Raw genomic sequence first — 19,762 nt, forward strand, 5'->3', positions numbered from 1 at the left:
CTTGCATTATTTTGTGTTCGTGAGTTATTCTATTGTTGTGTGGGGAAAGGAGAATATTGGTTTCCTTGTCCTTGTTTAATGTATGGATACTGGGAAGAGGACATTGTGTTCATATTCCTAGAGTATTGGTTTCCCTATGGAGGAGGATATGAGCCTCCCTGAGGGGGTTGATATTTTTGAACCCTTCTTACCATATTTTGCATAGGTGTGGGTTAACCGAGGTAGTATCTTGTATGTTGCAATGGTTGTACATTTTGTGTAGCATCAAATTCTTAGCCATTGAATGAATATCCAGGGTATTGTTAGTTATTATTGAGTTGATTTTTGGTTATGGACCCAATCAATCCATCAACAGCATTGGATGTGCCTAGGATCTCTTTATAAGTTTGCACGTGTGGGGCATCTGGAAGTACTAGATAGATGTACTCGAACTAGGTGTAGATAAGCTCCAACTATTGATATTTACTAATTGATTCTTCCCCAGTCTATGGGGGTGAATTTTCCATGTCTTTGGATATTTCGGATGTGAGGGATCTCAAGAACAAGTCCAAGAGGAATTTATCTTCAAACCAAGTTTTCCACATGCTACGATGTTTTCTCCATTCATGTGTATGATCCGAGATGTGGGTATCTCGGGTTTTTTTGAAGTGGTAAGGAGTTCCATACCTGAATCATGGCAGACCATGAGCTAGAAGAAGGTGATGAAAGTTGTAGCTAGAGAGTTAAAGTTTTTGTGTGACACTGAAGGGTGGTCAAGGTACCATTTTGTTGCAGGCCTTGTTAGGATGCATTGAAGTAGTTGTAATATAATAGTATTGTCGGTGATACTATTAGATGAACATCAAAAGTGAAAATTCATGACATGGTTTCCTAGGTATTCACCTTGTTTCCCTTTGAAATTTGGAATGTATAAAGAGAGATTGGTTGGCATCGCTGGCAAATTCTGATGATGGGCAATCGGGTCATTTTTCAGCATGCTTAGATCCTGTAGGTTTGAAGAAGCAAAAAATGGGATCCGTGAGTTAACTTCCATTATTGAACAATTTTGGATAGGTATATGCAAAGGGGTCGTATGTGGGAAAGTTTCAGATGAACTACCTCGATCGGTGTCTCGTAGACTATCCAAAGGTTTCGTGTGATGGATCCCCAAAGTGGTAGCACACGGGGACCCTTCTGGGGTGGGAAAAGGTGTACTTTAATAGGGAGAGGTCCTAAGAAAAGTTGCACTATTAAAGGAAGAGCTAATAATGGTGGTTGTTTGATGCTCTCTATGCCTAAATGGTGGGAGTCTTAGCACACCCCCTAGTAATGGGGGGAGGTTTAAAAAATGTTTAAATTGATGGCGAGGTGTGGGATCCTCTATGGTATGGACTGGAGTGTGTGCTACTTTGTGTATGGTGAGGGAAGGAGATAAGTATCAATGCAATAAGATAACACACAGAAAACAAAGAGAAAATATGAATGGTTATTTCCTTTTACAATTAAGCTATGTGGTCAAGCAAATAAGAAAAAAAAAAATGTGTGTAGTGTATGATAAAATATCCTATGTATACCTAATCGTCCTTACCACTCTCAAAGTAACTGGGTCTTGCGAAGATATCTTTTGATGGCTCATGGGAGAAAGTCCCAAAAGAACTGGTGATGCCTTCTAGCATACATAGAATCAACCAAGGTAATGGGAATGAGGCTCAGGTGTTCCTTGAACCATCACCTATAGCGAGAGGATGCCCTTGATTTTGGCCACTAAAGTATCTTCATCACACCTGAGCATTTGTGTCTTTATCTTCTTGGTAGTCAGTTAGTAGTCCTTGAATTGAAAAAGAAATATGTTGTGGATTATGGGCCACTTACTCTTTTCCTATTACAATATGTGGAGTTTAACAAGGGAGTTGGAAATTCAGATGCTTTTAAGAATTGTTTCATACGAAAGCCCAAGTTCATCTAAGAGATGCAAGGGAGGTAGAGATTACTTACTTTCTCTAATAACATATGTTCGTAGGCCCAAAAAATAAAGAAATAAATGCTTTGGTTAGTAGTAATGTTTGTGGATGATGGGCCACTTACTTCTTTACTAATTTAGCTATGGAATTTGCAGAAAATTTTATCAAAATATTTTGAAAAAAATATGTGGAATTTGGCCACTTACTTTTCTCTCTAATTAAGCTATGTGTGTATTGCAAATACAAAATGAAAACTACTATAATTTCTCCACCAATTGAGGTTAATAAAGAAACCAGGCATATTAAATAGAAAATACAGAATGCAAAGGTGAAGGAAATTCACTAAAGGCTGCCAATCACCTAGGAAAAGAGAAAATACAAGTTTCCTTTTTCTCTTTTTGGTGATTTCATGGGTTTAGCTCCACACATATATCCACGTGTCTCTCAGAAAAAAAATCACATGGGCGAGAAAGGAAGAAGAAAATTTCATTTCTGTGGGCTCAGAATAGGTCCCTGAGGTCTGTAAAAAATACAGAATGGTTTTTAGCTCCTTGAAGGATAGTTGTGCAGAGAGAAGGTCCTATAAAAATAGTTTGTAGATTAATGAAAAGACAATAATATGGTTTCCATTTATGTGGTAGTGTTTTTGTGGCAATGGTGTACCAAAAGACACCTCCTTTGTAGTTGATTTTTCCTTGCAAAGGATCACGGATAAAAATGGCATTGTTAGCGGACAAACTTAAATAAACACAAGATTGTAAATAATGAAAACAATGCATACATAAACATAAATTAAACAAAGAGATAAATACACAAACAATGCTCAATGGAGAAAACAAGTCAACAAAATAATGGAAAAAGCTCCCTTTATTGACTACTGGTAGTAGATGTTGAATACAATAGATGAATCTTAGAAACTTGACGAGAATTCATTGAGCTATGGTACTAAAAAATCCTTATCAAGGGGGTATCTTTTCCTCAATCTCTTTCCAAGTTTCTTCTCTCTCTCAAAGAAGTACGAAGACTCTCCAATGGTGAATTCCTCTTTTCCCACTAGGATGATGGATTGCTTAGAAGCAATATGGCTAGCATGCTAATGGTATTCCCTTCTTTAGCTTCAACAATGGAATGGTGTTTTTATCTTATAGAAATTTGGCGAACATAAAAAAGTCTCATATTTTGGCTCTCCAATGGCCTATTTATATATAGTTTTTGAATCCATCGTCCCCCTCTTGGGTGATGCATGACAATGACACATGAATAGGAGAAGATGATTCCATTGAGGGCTTCATATATTCAGGGAAATTCGAATTCAGCTGTACTGGACTGAGATCCTACCAAAGAATCATCCCCAAGTGTGTAGAGTGGTCATGAATCATTGAGTCATCCATTTTTGCGACCATGCGACTTTTTATGGATATTCCATGTGTGCATGTTTATCGAATAAATAACCACATGACATCAATATTTTACCTTTATAAAATTTGGAGCTTAGGATTGTTGAGCCATGGAAAAGGTATGAATTTTCCATTTATTTCTTTATCTTTTTCTTTAATCATAACTCCTTTTATTCTAAGATGGTAGTATATCAAAGAATTTTGGTATAATTAAGGAGATTTGTGATTGTTACAACTTAATGAATTATTGTCTTTTCTTCTATATAGAAAATAAAAGCAATGGAAAGCCACGATTTGAGAGGAAAAGACAAAGCAGAAGTAACTATTGTCCCTTTGCCAGGAAGCCATATCTAGACAAGAAGATAGACTTCAGAGCGCACAGTCAAGGAAAAGAAAGGGAAAGCGTGACATCAATGCAAGAAGACAAAAAGATAACTGGAGATAAAATATAGAGTGAATCCCTCAGGATCCTTTGACCCTGAGGGATCGCTACTTCAAAGCTCATCTATATTCTTTTTCTGTCTGCCTAGCTATTATAAAAGGACAACAATTGTAGAAATCAGGAGCATGTATTGAGATTTTGCAGAACTTACTGTTGTATTGCTACTTTGATCATCGACTCTCATTAATCAAAATAGAGTACGATTGTTTGTAAACATTTCACAAGATCAATATATAAGTCGGTTGTTGTTCCATTCCTTCATACTAAATTAGTTCACTGGTGCTTCAATAGCGGCTTAGGGCCTGGTCCTAGTGGATCCACTTGCTATTTGTACCATTACTTTACAATTCCAGTCATGTGATGGTTTGATTTACTTTTCATTTCCTTGAATCGCATTGCTCTACAGTTTCCTATTTTTAGAGTTTACTGTCTAACATTTTATGGAATCGTTTTATTGCATAAGCTGTGATTGAATCGTGTTTCTATTCCTTTCCATCATAACAATATTATTATCCTTTAAAACTTATATTGTTATTCATTTCAGTTAGAAAGCCTCGTTGTTCATTACAATTTTTTGTTCATTTCCATTAAAATAGCTTTGTTGTTCATTTGGATTAAGATAGCTTTGTTGTTCATTTCTTTCCTGCAAGTATTTGGTTATGCTTTTAAGTGTTATTGCCGTGAGCATATTTTCCATTTTCTCTAGCAGCATTATTGAGTTAATTCAGTTCTCATTTCCAATCAGTTACTTTAGTGTGGAGTGTAAGATCAACAACTGTAAAGGACATTGGCTATTATTGTCTAAGTTCTCATATTGAGGATCTTGTTTATGGTTAATTTCATTTACATCAATTGACAGAGGAAAAAGTTACTACTACCGCATCCTTGACTTATGATTGATGTAGTTTTCTGAGTGAATGATTTAGATTCATAGCATTAAGTTTCTTGTAATTGCACTTAGATTTGTTTCAACCACCTGTTTACTTTTGTATTTGAAACACTGTACTGCAAAACATTACTCTTGGAATAAATTTCCTGCCTCAGACTGAGTACACTCTTGAAATAAAAAATTGTACCTGGATTGATAATTAATGTAGGATAAATAGGAGTTAAAAAGACACCTCTTTATCGCTCTACAAGGAGAAATTAAATTTTTTAAACTTCATAATATATTTAGTTAGAAAATCTTCACTTGTGCATTCTATTGGACGCCTTTTAGTGTCTTTTGGACTATGCAAACATGTGTACAATTTTCTAGTGTTAACATACAAAATCAAAGTTACTAGACCAAACTTGTTGGTTTGAAGGGGCCTGACCCAGGTTCGGAGTTATTTAGCCAAAAAAATCACTACATTACTAGCCCTTACAGCATCAGCGCGTGGAGTGTGGACTGATGTCTCACTTGAAGCAGTATGGGGGGATGCTGGAACCAAGTTTCCGCACCCATGAGATGTCTAAGGTGGTGATTTAGTCCGATTGTGCCTACCTTTGTGTAGGTTGCTTCGTGCACTCTTCTGACCTACGATACCTCCGTGATTCACTATAACCACCTTTTGCATAGCCCTAAATAGGGTTGAGATGCTTTCACACTGCTATGGCAGCAATTTGCACTATTTCCCCAAATTACACCATCTATCTTACTTATCTTCTTACATACGTTAGTTAACCTCACGTAATCAAATATTCTATCTCACATTCACTTAATCAACACAGTCATATATGTTTGTGCATCATATAAACAGTTGAAATGCAATTCGTATCCAATATATTCAATGCATAAAATAGGAAACAAATACATAGAATTGATATAAAACTTCTCTTTATTAATGTTCCCAACTATTACAAACTCATCTCACCCTACACACTCAACTCCAGGGGTCCACACACTCAGTTGCGGACTACTAGACCTTTTTGCACTCAACTATAGAGCCTTCTCCTACTCTACAACCCGAAACTAGACTTTACACTTTAGATATTACTCAACTCTTCACCCTTCATTACATTCCATGATTTATCCTTTGATTTAAATATTTAGGGACTGTTTTTAGGAAAACTAGTGTCTATTCGATCTGCTAGTCCCACTAAGATTGGTAGCTATCTTAGAAGCAAAAAATTCAAAGCGCTTCAATATTTCCTTTATGTATGATAGATAAGAGAGAAGCAGAGAGCACCAAGTTGTATCTTCCGCTTGGCTCTTTGATTGTTTCCTCTCTCCTTTGATAGAGCTCGCCACTCTTCTCCTACTTGTCCCGCTTTAGAGAATATCTGTAGAGGCAAAGCAACAACATACCATCAAAGCATCCAGATCTATCATATCATAAACAATGCATAATCATAAATACATTAACCATACAATTGCATCCACAAGTAACAATATTTACCAAAACACAATTATATGGAGGATAATTCAAAGAAATTTATTGATAGTAGAAGTAGAAGAGAGGATTACAACCTAGCTGTCTGATCCAGCATCATCCTCCCAGCATGAAAGCCCTCTTCACCTCATGAAAAGCAATATCACCCAACAATACAATGTTTCCTCTCAAAGAGAAACCAACAACGCTTCCTTGCAAATTACCAAAATTCCAGCCTCTAGATCTCTCAGCTAAGGGATCCATTTATAGATATTTATAGAGGAGTGAGTCAACTTCTAGGTTTTTGATTAGTGTCATTTCACTAATAGTTCTTGGTTCCACTTGTAGATTTCATGATCTCTTACTCATCCCTAGGCGAATTTAGAGAGGCAAGTGTCATATGAGAAGTTTCTAGAAGATTATTTGGGTTTCCACGTAGCAAACTGTCTCTGCCATTTGTCTACTCTTTCTCATCGCACCCTACAGAAGGCCTTTTCATTATGCATCGCACCTCTTGTGTGTAGTAGGTGAGATGCATTGCACCTTGACCAAGGAGCAGTCTATATGGTCTAGTTTTGGCCAGTTCTGAGTGGTTTTTTAGGTGGAAATTCTGGGAAATGATGTAATCAATTGACCATGATCCTTTAGGGTGTGAAACAACACTTTTAGGGGTTTAAGAGCCCTTGGTTTATCGACATATGTGATTGGGGTTGCAATGCCCAAATATTTCTATAACAGTTGCCCCCTAAAGCATGAGGTCGTAAATCTTCTGATGTCGGGTGAAATTCTTTATCATGAGGATCCGAGGTTTTTCGAACTAGAAGGCAACTTGTATAAGATACAATACAATACATTATCTTCATATTATTTTCATGATCTAGCTAAGGTAGGCATTCCCATGCTCAGCTTTATAAATTCATTTTAATCTACATAGGACAAATAATCATCCATTGTTGGAGACAGGTGATTCTTGCAGAGCCATCATCCCTTAGATTGGATGATCATCTGTGCAACTATGGTGTACATTTGATGTCTTTATTTTCCTGAATATATCACAACCAGAATGGACGAAACTAGATCCGGGGTCTTCAAAACTCATTCAATCTTCTCCCAATGTACAAGTCAATCCATGTGAAAAGATGTTCTGAAGTCAAACATGGAAAGACATCTCCTGATTACTAGCCAATGATGTAAGTTGTTAGTAGGCGCGAGAGGAATCACTGATAATGATAATAACCCTCAAGGTACTACAATATAATTCACGTGGTGTGAATATAGGATCTGATGTCGAACACCACGCAAAACCTTTTAGTCGAAGGCCATTGATGTCAACCTGTCGCCAGAAGTGAGAAACTTGCCATTGAGGCATGCAAGCTCAAAAGTACTGAAAGGGTTGTTCCTAAGTCAACTTCTTGGATAATGAGTTGATGTCAACAAGAAGTGACCTGTCGTAGGAAGGCCTTAATGAGTCCCACATCTACGACACGAAATGAAGCAAATGATTTTCTGTAGGTGAAAACGATCTGATGATACAAGGTTCAAGAATGGCGGTCATGAAAAATGGAGGGTGAAGGTATTGCGATGGATGAGGCGTTAGCTGGGTTGGTGAATTCTATGAATGACTTCTCTTGAATGTATCAATGACACTGAGATGGACTGGTAGTGTTAACCCTAAAGATGGATGGTACGGAGGACCAATGGTGATGTTATCGGTGAATGGTATAACCCAACCTGACTCAATCATGGTGATGGAGTGAAAGTGTCATGTTCAAGAGCGATATGCTACCAATGAAGTTCTTCAAGTTTTCTTCCCTTTTTCCCCAATCATTACTGACCAATACCTCTTTATTTTTGGAAAGCTTGAGGATGATAGCATATGCTTGGCCTATAATTTTCCCTTCGGGTAAACGTATCGGTATGTTTTAGCGAGCCTAGCGACAGTGAAACTCGCTCTTGTTCGGATGGACAAGTTTGTCGCTATTGTTTTAATAAGTTTAATGAAAAAGATAACTTGGTCCTTTTCATGTTTAGAGAGTCTGAAAGGAGACGGAAAGGAAACTCTAGCAGCCCTTTTTCGTGGCATAATCCTTAAGTCTGAAAAAAGTATAAAATAATATGAAAGGGATGACTTTTTGATAGCTTTAGCGAGCCGAAAAAGGCAAGCGCTCGATATTTTTGTGGAATGATCCCTCAGGTCCAAAAATATTAAAATGTAGAGGAGGGATGGAATTTCCCCTTACTTTATTGAGCTAGAAAGGCCAATAGCTCGACAATCTTTTCATATTTTACGAGTCTAAAAAGAGCTTAAAAGAGAGTCATTTTTTAGGAATGAGTGATGTTTCTGGGTAGCAACTGGTTCCAGGGAAGTTTGGAACTTCTAAAACATGGTAGTGTAACGAGGGTGGCTAATAGAATAACTCATCGCAGTTGTTCCTCAAAAGGGTAAACAATCAAGTGGAGGCATATGATCAACTAAAAGAGTGGAGGTGATGGTAAGAACACGACCAAGGCTCAAAAGGCTGATAGCAATGCAATCACAAATGTTATTTACAGAGGGTGGATTCATTTTTTAATGAGCTTGAATCTTTAGAAACTAGGCTCAGCGGCGGGTTTATTTTTTAATGAGCTTGAACCCTCCGGTAACACTGCTCGTTCGAGTCGTCTTTAAAGATGTCTCTTATTAGTAGGTTCATTTTTTAGTGAGCTTGCCCCATGCGAAAATTTTCTTAGTGCCTTTTGTATGCAGGCTAGAGACGACCAACTACAGAAGTAACTACACTAAGAGTTAATGAACTACTAAGGTTAGGTAGGATAGTTTAGATAAAACATCTCCTTTGCTTTGCATGTGCACTACCGACAAAGGCGAATGGCGGATCAAACCATTCACCTAACCTAAGTAGTTGAACTAAAAGTTAGGCTAAAATACTACGAGGTTAGAGTTACGATGGTTGCTTTTTAACTTGCATAAAAAAGGTTTGCATGCCCCCAGGTGTTGAGAAAATGAGAATTTCTAGTTACCTTATGGATGTTCCTACATTTAAGCAAGATCATTTCATCTGCGAAGCAGACAAAACTCTTCCTTGGCTCTGTCCATCGAAATAGACAAAGGTGAATGGTGTGAGATTCCAATCACATAACGTGCAAGGAGATCATGTTGCAAACTGATCCCATATCCTACATGGAAATGGCGTTTCAGACTAGTCATGTAGCCTACAAGGAAATCTACCTTTTCATCTGGGTTCACCTGCCGAAGCAGATCAGGGTGCATGCCCCCAAGCTTCGTTACATTCACTGAATAACTCGCGGTAATTAGGCGGATGAACTAGGGGTTGAAGAGACATTCTTGATGCAAAAGATACCATTTAGGGATGGTGTTTGACTCATAGCTATGTTTGAACCAGGAAATGAAAGCTAGTTGACAAGCTGCACCATTCTACCTTCATGCGGGAAACACATCACTCAAAAGAGTGTGGAAACAGTAGCTCCCATGATGTAAACATAATCATGCCTAAGGAGAAGATTGTAATCTAGTGGCCCTTGCACTACCATCATGTTTAAGTGAATGGTTTTCCTTCTCAAAGTTATAGGAAAATTTGGAAGGATCCCTAATGGTCGACTGGTTCCTTTGTTGAAGCCTGACAAATTTCGATTCTCAGGCAGAAGCGATAGCAAACCAAGCACTTTCCAAGCAGTTGAGGAAAGGATACTCATGGAAGCCCCTTCATCTATGATAGTTCCAGACATGAGAATTTTGTAAACTTGTACTATGATTCGAAATGGTACGTTAGATGGAAGGTGGGGTCCAACTAGTAGATTCCAATCGAAGGAAATGACTAGATTGCTTGGAGGGTGGACCAAATAAACGGCTGGGTGAATATCCCAAAATGGGGTACTTCCATCCTGTCGAAAAGGAACTGGTAGATTGTCCCCATGTTCATCAAACCCTATGTTAACAAAAATAATTTTGAATGGTGTCATTCTCATTCTCTTTGGAGACTGTATCATCTGAAGGTGGACCTTCTAAAGGCAAGACTCGGTCGGCTGCCATTCCGACCTGTTGACTTTGGTCTGGTATGGACCCAGAGGGTTTATCTTCAATTATAAGCGTTTCATCTGACAACTGAGGTATGTGAGTCGAATTTTCAACTAGCGATGGACTTGGCAATAATTTCTTGTATCCGGGCGGAAGTCCTGCGGTGAAGCAGGACGGTTATCCAAGACACTTTTAGCTTCATCTAGAAAAGGACAATGGTGAAGGGCATGATTGCCTTCACACAACCTACAAGGAAATCTAGATCTTCCTTTTTGTCCATTGACTTCGTTTTCACTAGTTGATGGTGTATTCTCAACATGATCGACAAAGGTTGATGACACCGGATGGTGCAAGCGGGGAGACCAATTTCTCAAGATTCATAGAATGCAAGGACAATCTCAATGAAAGTGGTTTCCTTTGCAAATTATGCATGGAGATTTAGGTTTGGAAGGTTCGATGTGTGGATTTTTGTTGGATGATGCATGGTTTCCCCCTTGCTTGATTGTCTTCTTCTTCTTCTTCTCCTTTCCTTTCTTCTTCTTCTCAGTTACTTGGTTTTTAGTATCACTAGCTTCACCAAGCAAAGAGGAAGAAGGAGAGGGAGAAACAAATGAAGTAGAAGGTGAGGGAGAAACTCTAGTATCTTCTGGTTGTTGATTCGATTGCCAAGGAAATACTGTGTTTTGAATGATAGAGGTTGAAAATAGGTATACTGGCAGGCCAATTGTGATTCCTGGAAGGGACAATGTAGCCATATATGGAGTGCCAATATCTCCCCAAGAAGAGAAAGGACTAGGATTTGCCCCAAGGGGAAATACTTGATTGGTGGACTCCATTGCCTCAACCTAAGAGCAACGAAGGAATAGGGATGTTATTTCAAATTAAATAAATTTTATGACGCTTTGACACAACTTTGCTTTTTCAATTTTTAAGAGTCGAGAAAAATCTAAAGGTGACTCTAGTCACCTTTGATTTTTAATGAGCCTGAAGTGACAAGTTCTTAGATGGACCTTTTCTTTTAAGGAGTTGAAAAGGAATGAAAGTGACTACTCTGGAAATATAGACAGAGGGATTACATAACCAATCACAAAACTGAAATATACACCTTGGTGGTAAATTAAAGAGAAATTACCAAGGACTTTACGTACAGTAGTCAATCTTCCCGAATGTTGTGTTCAATGCATTGCGATTGATAGGGTGACAGACACGGCTTCCTAAGGATAAAGGATATCAGCCTACTGTGGTCTTCTAATATATACTCGATGGTACGGGGAGCACAAGTCTGTACTGGCACTTGTATCAAAGAGGAGGAATCACCCAACCTTCAACGAAAATGATAGTTACTAGGCTTTATGATGCCGGAATATGTCTCTAGCCTAGACTTCTAAATGTTGCGCGTTAGGTTCCAAAGCGTTTTTATGTTCATTGAGGTTTATTTTAGAGTTGATATTTTTAGAAATTTATCTTTCAAGGTTCACCGCGTGATGTAGATGTAAAATTTCCTAAATATGCAATCTAAAATGATAAACAATCATTTGTTTTCTTTTAGCAATGAAAATCCTCGCTACTAAGGAAAGAAGAGTACGATTCTTTCAACAGAGAGCAGAGAGCACACACTAAATGCACTTTTCCTAAATCATTTTTTGCATGTAGTCTATATGCAAATGCACATGCATGTATATTTTTTTTCGTTTCCTTAATGTGAGAATGCCAAAAAGGAAAACTAAATATAGATCTGAACTATTTTCTTCAAAGCGACTCTTCAACAATTTCTTTTCAAAATGAAAGGAAGACTAAGACGACACTTTCAATTTAGAATGGAAAACTAGTTTTGACACTTCAAATATTGACAATTCAAATAAAATACAGTGGCAAAAGTACAATCTACTATCCAGAAGAGAAAGACTTTACGACACTCTTCTTTTCGACTCACAATGATAGTTACTACACTTTTGAACCAAAAGACGACAATTCGATTAAGCTACTCTTTGCAAAGGAGGATTACAAATGATGAAAAATACATATATAACATTTAAAAATCTTGATCAATGGAGGTTGAACAATGTGAAGGAAGATGGCTTTATCAATGATATACTGATCATAAGCAACAAAACTACTAAATAGAGTTGAAAACAATGAAGAAAAAACCAAATTCCAGAGAGGGAAATAGTATCATTCAGTCATTGCACCTATCCTTAAGGGAAACAGGGATGCATCTCACCTGCAACACATGAGAGGTGTGATGCATCCAGGCTTCTAGTTAGAGATAGTTCAATGGACTAGGGAATGAAAATGAGCTTGGTTTTTGCTCAAAATTTGCAACTAAGTTCAGTGATTTAGGCTGAGTTATGATAGACAGTACAAAAAAAGTATAGGGGTATGATCTTATGAGGTTATTGAGCTACCACTAGGGCACCCAGGATGTTTGCAAGTGAGATGTTCAGTACATAAACCAACCCGGAGATTGACTGAAGCAACATTGATCTACTTTGCAGTTGCATAGCAAAAGTAGTTCGAAGGCTAGCTCGCTTAACTTCAGGCTCCATCCGTAGTTTATAAAGCAAACAATAGTAACAAGCAAACAAACTATTCGCTCCCCAGCGGAGTTGCCATTTTGTTTCTGGGAAAACTAGTGTCCATTCAATCTCCTAGTCCCACTAAGCTAGGTAGCTATCATAGAAACAAACAATTCAAAGTGCCTCAAGATTTCCTTTATGTATGATAGATAAGAGAGAAGTAGAGAGCACCAACCTGTATCTTCCGCTTGGCTTTTTGCTTGTTTCCTCTCTCCTTTGATAGAGCTTGCCACTCTTCTCCTACTTTTCCCGCTTTAGAGAATATCTATAGAGGCAAAGCAACAACACACCATCAAAGTATCAAGATCTATGATATCATAAACAATGCATAATTAGAAGTACATTAACCATACAATTGCATCGACAAGTAACAAGATTTACCAATACACAATTATATGGAGGAAAACTCAAAGAACCTTATTGATAGTAGAAGTAGAAGAGAGGATTAAAACCCAGCTATCTGATCTAACATCATCCTCCCAGTATGAAATCCCTCTTCGCCTCATGAAAAGCAAGATTTCCCAACAATACAATGTTTCTTCTCAAAGAGTAACCAACAGCACTTCCTTACAAATTACCAAAATTCCAACCTCTAGATCTCTTAGCTGAGGGATCCATTTATAGATATTTGTAGATGGATGAGTCAGCTTTTGGGTTTTTGATTAGTGTCATTTCACTGATAATTCTTGGTTCCACTTGGACATTTCACGATCTCTTACTCATCCCTGGGCGAACTCAGAGACTCAAGTGTCATATGAGAAGTTTCTAGAAGATTCTCTGGGTTTCCACTTATCAAATTGTCTTTGTCATTTGTCTACTCTCGCTCATCGCACCCTACAAAACGCCTTTTCAGTATGCATCACACCTCTTGTGTGTAGTAGGTGAGATGCATCACACCTTTACCAAGGAGCAGTCTGTATGGTCTAGTTTTTGCTAGTTCTGAGTGGTTTTTCACGTGGAACTTCTAGGAAATGATGTCGTCAATTTACCATGATCCTTTAAAGTGTGAAACAAAACTTTTAGGGTTTTAAGAGCCCTTGGTTTATCAACATATGTTACTGGGGTTGTAGTGCCTAAATATATCTATAACAAGGCCTCACTCTATTTATACAATCCCATGGTCCGCATACCATGGGTAGATCTCTATAGCCGACATTACATTACAAAATTGAGGGTGGACAACCCTATGACCCTTTTACAAACTACGTGCTCTGCATCCACAGAATGCAGAGTCTTTACATCAGAGTTACAACGTTTGACCAAAATCTGGGCTCTAAGCCCCAAAACATCCCTTGGGGGATTCTGCGCCGAACAGGTCCCCAACACAAACATCACAGCTCACCCTTGAGTCACTCTGTCGGTGCGGAGATCTTTGTGCGAAGACCTCCCAATACTTCCTAGATTGTTGGAAGATTGGCAACGCACTGAGTGGTTGCCTACTGTACTTCTTGGACGTGTTATTTAGAGACCACTCTAGCTTAATGGATTCCTTGAACCTGTTCCTGTGTTCCATGCATCCGTGCAAGCTTTACTTTAATAGAGGTTGTAATGACATACACCTCATCAATCCATAGCTGTAAGCATGCCTTCAAAATGACTTCCTTGTGTGGAGAAGCACCCACCTGCTCCTTAAGCGCTTTCACCTGCTGCATCTGCACGAGCCTCTGTGTAAGGGAAATCGTGTGCATGGTCCCTTTTATTGCATGAAATTTATGCTATAGCTCACATGCTTGTCTTTCTAGGAAATGTATGTTCAGGTCCTCCTGTAGAGTAGTGAGAACCTCGAATGACTCCTCGAACAACTTTGTGCATTATTTCATTGCATTATTAACCTCCGCTATCGCTGATGTAATCACGCTGGCACGTTATTCCTTAACTTCTGGCAGAGTTGAAGACTGTGGATTTAATTGTTGCTCGGTTATCTGAAGGTTCAGCTCCTATTGAACCTTAGCCATCTCTTCCTTTGCCTCGTGCACCCCTACCTCTAGTTTCTGGATACGCACCTCCACTGTCTCTTCTGCTTAGATGTCCAACTCCGGGATCATCTCGCAGGCTTCCTTGACTACTTGGATAATCTGTTGGTTCTGCACCACTACCTCGTCGCACTACAGGCTCAAGTATTTAATATTGATGCGCTAATCACTCATTACTTGGAGCGCATGACCTTCCTTGGCTCGTAGTTCCACAGTAACTCCATGCTACAAAACATGGAGCATTTCCCAAGGGATCGTAACCACATTTATCCCAATGTCCCTTAGCCCGCTAACCATAGGCCTGTCAGCTTCGTTTTCTATAACCAATACTCCTTCTGGCAGCACTATTGTGTTATTCATCGAGGAGCGTAGCATTTCCTTGACTATGGTTGTGCATAGTACGAGGGTGGTTGACATAGTACTAGCCAGTGGAGTGTGCACCTGCACTTTGTATATCTGTGCTTACAGAGCCCTAAACGCCATCTCGTGTTCCTCCGCAAACCGCTAGAGGGCCTTCGCGGTGACGTCCCTCACTGTCTCCCCAATGTCACGTAGATCCCCCTCTATGAGGGTGATCGGGTGAAAAGAATTCTTTGAAGCCTTAACTTCTTTTGTTGCCCTACCTGTTCCCTTGGGAACTATCGGTTCAGCCAGCTGGACACTGTTTGTGAGTCCACGCTACCTTTCTCTGTATTTGTCTGCTATTTGGGTGAAGGCGACTTTTGTCCCTCACGTGCTTCCTCAGCTCCTTCTGTTGTTCTTATGCCTGCTACCTGGGCCTTAGTTGTTGCTACTTTGTTCCTATGCTTCTCTGCTAACTGCTCCATCCACAGTTTCACCTCATCCTTTTTCCTCTGCATGGCAGACTTCTCTGCTTCCACCATAGAGCTGGATGGAGCGCACCACTCCGGTGAACATGACTCAAGCACCGTGAAGATGACTTCGTCTGTCACTAGGTAAGGTAGGTTGCACCACGTCTTTACAGGGTCCTTCTGCGCCCTGATGTAAATGTGGTGGAAATTTGCCTTGAGTTCTGCGAAGCTCTGCAGACTGTTATAAACTGGGGGCGATAATCACTGCTTGCAATTAATCCCCATTCTGATGTTCATCTCCATCAACACCCAACATATTTTACTGTCCCTGATCCTCTATGTATCTCTGGTTTCCCACAGTGAATCATACATTGATTCCTCAGGAACGTCTTGCACAATCGTCGGGAATTGGCTGTCCTTGGGCAATTCCCAAGCCACTAGTACTATGGATAAGAACAGCCACACATAATGAAAAGTCTTCCCTTGCCCCTGTGCCTTGCGGGAGTTCTCAAGGAACTCGTTGCATAAGTAGTTTGCCCAGTTAAATTGGACCCTCTCTGCGCATTACGTGGTAAGTACAACCACCAGCATGGGCACCTCATCTGCGTGGCACTTCCACATAATCTTCCTGGACAATATCTGCGTCATGACTTTGACGACAGGGTTGTTGATGCTGGAAATCACATATCCTCTCTTCTTCTTCTCCAACTTGAACTTCTTCTTCATGGCCTCTACGATGGCCAAATCGTCACTCTTACCCTTTGAGATATCCACTTGATCCTCCCCTTTACAAGGGAGCTAGGTAATTCGGTGGACTAAGTGGTCCGTGATGGGGATGGGCTCCTCCAACCACAAGCACCCATCATGCACCAGGCATAATAGTTGGCTGATGACAAAACTAGTCACTGGGGCATGAAGGTAATGTGGCACCTAGAGTGGGATTAACAGTCCTGCCTTCTCCAAACCTCGCAGCCATTGCCGTGGATCCAACTCTATAACTCTTGTTGGTGTGCTTCTCTTCTAGCGTATTAGCTATGCAGTTGCCAAATGTGGGAACTTCTTGTGGTCCGCGAGATCCCAGTCTTCAAATTCTAGTACAGGCACTCACCCCAAGTGTGTTCCATCAAAAATCATGTCGTCGGGGAGTAGCAGAGTCTGCAGAGAGATTTTTCTCTCATCTAGGTCACTAGGGACCCTTTCTTTTCCCTTCCGTGGAGGAAGATATGCCGACAGCTTGGTGAGAGGGTCCGCACCTTAGGTTTCAACCTCCATTTCTTTGTCCTCCTCCTCTACTAGGATTTCTTCGAATTCTTCCTCCTCATCGACCTCCAAATTGATAGCCTTCCCCCTTTTTCCATGGTAAACTTAGTCCTTAACGGATTTCTCGGGGATGCGAGCACTGGTACCATAACTTGCTTGTCTTTCTTGGGTCTCAGCGTGCACATCGACTTAGGGATTTCTGTGACTATCTTGACAATTTCTAGGGCTTCTACTTCCATCATGGCCTGTGCGGCCTCCTTAGTGATCATTACTCCGATATCCAAGGCTTCCTTAGGCGCCGCCATACTGCTATTCCACAATTCTCTCAACGGCTCGGGTAAGTGCTCAAACAATGACTTCAACTTCAAAATATCAAACAAGTCTAGGTTCATGAGTGTCTGGACACACAATAACTCAGTTCTCAAATTGCCAAGTGTTGTTTGCTAGATAGCCCTTTGTAATTTATAGCACCTTTTGAATTCGAATTCGACTGTTTCCCCCCACATTCAGTCCATTAATGTCCATTTGGCTACAAATTTTCACAAATCTAGCCCATAAAGTTTGGCTTAAATTCTTATTGCCCACTTTGTTTAGTCTCAAACCAAGCATCACATCATGAATAGTGATTGTAATGGTCACTTTCCAGCCAACCCATGTGGCAGCACAACTACCCTCGTGTTGTCGCGGACCCTGTGATACCTCACAACCGCGTGTAGTGCTGACATCGCACAACTCCTTGTCAGAGTACTTTATAGTCCCGCGCCTCCTTTTAGCTACCTAGAGTGCTAAGACTGCGCCTCCATCGGTGAGTCAAATGGCTGGGCCACCTATGTATGGCTTTAGACAACTATCATTTAATTTTCCTTGGAATAGTTCGCCATTTAACATCACCAACTGCACCGTGCCACCATATGTGATCTCCTTAATAACATATGGTCCTGTCCAATGCATTCTGAGCTTTCCTGTGAATTTATCAAACTTAATATCATATAACAAAACCAAATCAATCACCTTAAAGGTGCACAACTTAATATGTTGATCGTGCCAGGCCTTTTCGCGCTACTTTTGTACCTGGTGGTGGAATCTAGCCAAAAACCGTTCTTCTTTGAGCACCTCGAACTGCACGAGCCTTTCCTCCATGGCTCCATAGTCCATCATACCTATGAACACTACTATGCGCAAGCTAGGCATGTTGTACTCCATAGGAATTACGGCTTCGACTCCATAAACAAGCATAAAAGGTGTCCATCCCGTTAGTTTCTTACATGTCATCCTATAAGCCCATAATATTACAGGTACTTTGTTGCGTATTGCGTTCCTTGGTTACCATGGTCTCCAATACTTTACTAAATGCTTCTACTATTCCATTAGCCTATGGGTGATACGGTTTCCTTTCTTGATGATATACCTAAAACTCTTCCGTTAGTGCATTGATTGTCTCATTCAGGAAATGTGTATCGTGATCTCTCATCAAGATCTTTGGAAAGTCAAATCGCGTCAGTACGTGGTCAAATAGAAACTTCATGGTTGTGTAATCCTTTACCAGCTGCACTTCTGCCCAATGATTCAGGTACTCTGTCGCTGTGATAATGCATCACACACCTATCTTTCCTTTATGTTTGATAGGTCCTACGAAGTCATTCGCCCACTTTTCAAACGGCTGCAAATCCATTTGTAGATTCAAAGGCATCTTGTCCCTTCACAATGGCTTACCCATTATTTGAAATACATCACATGCCTTGAATTGTGATTTTGAATCCTCATGAAGGGTTGGCCACCATAATCTCGCACGGTTGCTCTCCCTGCATAATGACTTTTTGGCATGGAATCCCCCCAAGGCATGTTTTTGGGCTTAAAGCCCAAAGGCTTCGCAAATTGTGGGTGCGAGGTCATAATAGAGTCATAGGGTTATCTGCCCTTTTTTTTGTAATGTAATGCCAACTTGATAGACCTACCAATGGTCTATGGACCATGGGATTGTATAAATAGATCGAGGCTATAAGTGTAGCAAGAAGATAAAGCTGATGAGTCTAAGAGATTGAGTCGAAGTGTAAAGTGTGTATTTGGGTCATAGAGTAGGATAAGGCTTTGCAGCTGAGTGCACAGAGGCCTAGTAGTCTACAATTGAGTGTGCAGACTCTTGCAGTTGATTGCACAGGGTAGGTCGAGTCTGTAATCATTGGAAGAATTAATAAAGAGAAGTTTACCATATTACTTTGTATCTTTCCCTGTTTTAATGTATGATTGGGTTTAAATTAAAAGTGTACTGTTTATTTGTTGCACGAAATATTATGAATGTGTTGTATAAATAAATATAACATAAGACATCCATTTACGCGAAGATAATTGACTATGTGTAGGAAGATAAGTAAGATCTCAGGTGCGAGTTAGGGGAATAGCGCATAGAACTGCTCCAGAAGAGTGGAAGCTCCACAGTGCCTGGTTAGGGCTACACGAAGGCAAGTATCAGGACATGAAGGCTTGGGAAGTGTGCAAAGAAACCTGCAGAAAGGGACTAACAGTTGGACCAGTTCAACCTCATCAGTCATCTCAAGGATGTGGAAACCTAGTTCCAGCGCCACCCCATACTACTTTGAGAGAGACCCAAGTCCGCACTCCATGGAGTATTGACGAAAGGGCCAATAGTACAGGGATTTTTTTCGGCTAATTAACTCTGAACCTGGGTCAGGCCCCGACAAGCTAGCAAATGGTTCCATTGCTGAGACTAGGATGTGCATAGAGATGTCTGACGTCGTATAACTGGAATCCAACAAAGAAAGGAATTGAAGGTTGGTTGGATAGAAAGATTCATGAGTTCGTGGCGCAGGAAAACAGGGACCCGTGACTATCAAAGGAAGAATGGTTAGACTGCTACTTATATACAGAGATCCATGAAATTTTCTTTGCGTCTTTCCCTACTGAGCTATACGAGTGGATCGTGAAGCTAGTAGATAGCCAAGGAAGGTGTAAGCTCG

The sequence above is a fragment of the Pinus tabuliformis genome, chromosome 1_1, assembly GCF_031772625.1.
Source record: "Pinus tabuliformis cultivar Carrire ecotype Pingquan chromosome 1_1, CPIR1, whole genome shotgun sequence".
NCBI classification, from domain to species: domain Eukaryota; kingdom Viridiplantae; phylum Streptophyta; class Pinopsida; order Pinales; family Pinaceae; genus Pinus; species Pinus tabuliformis.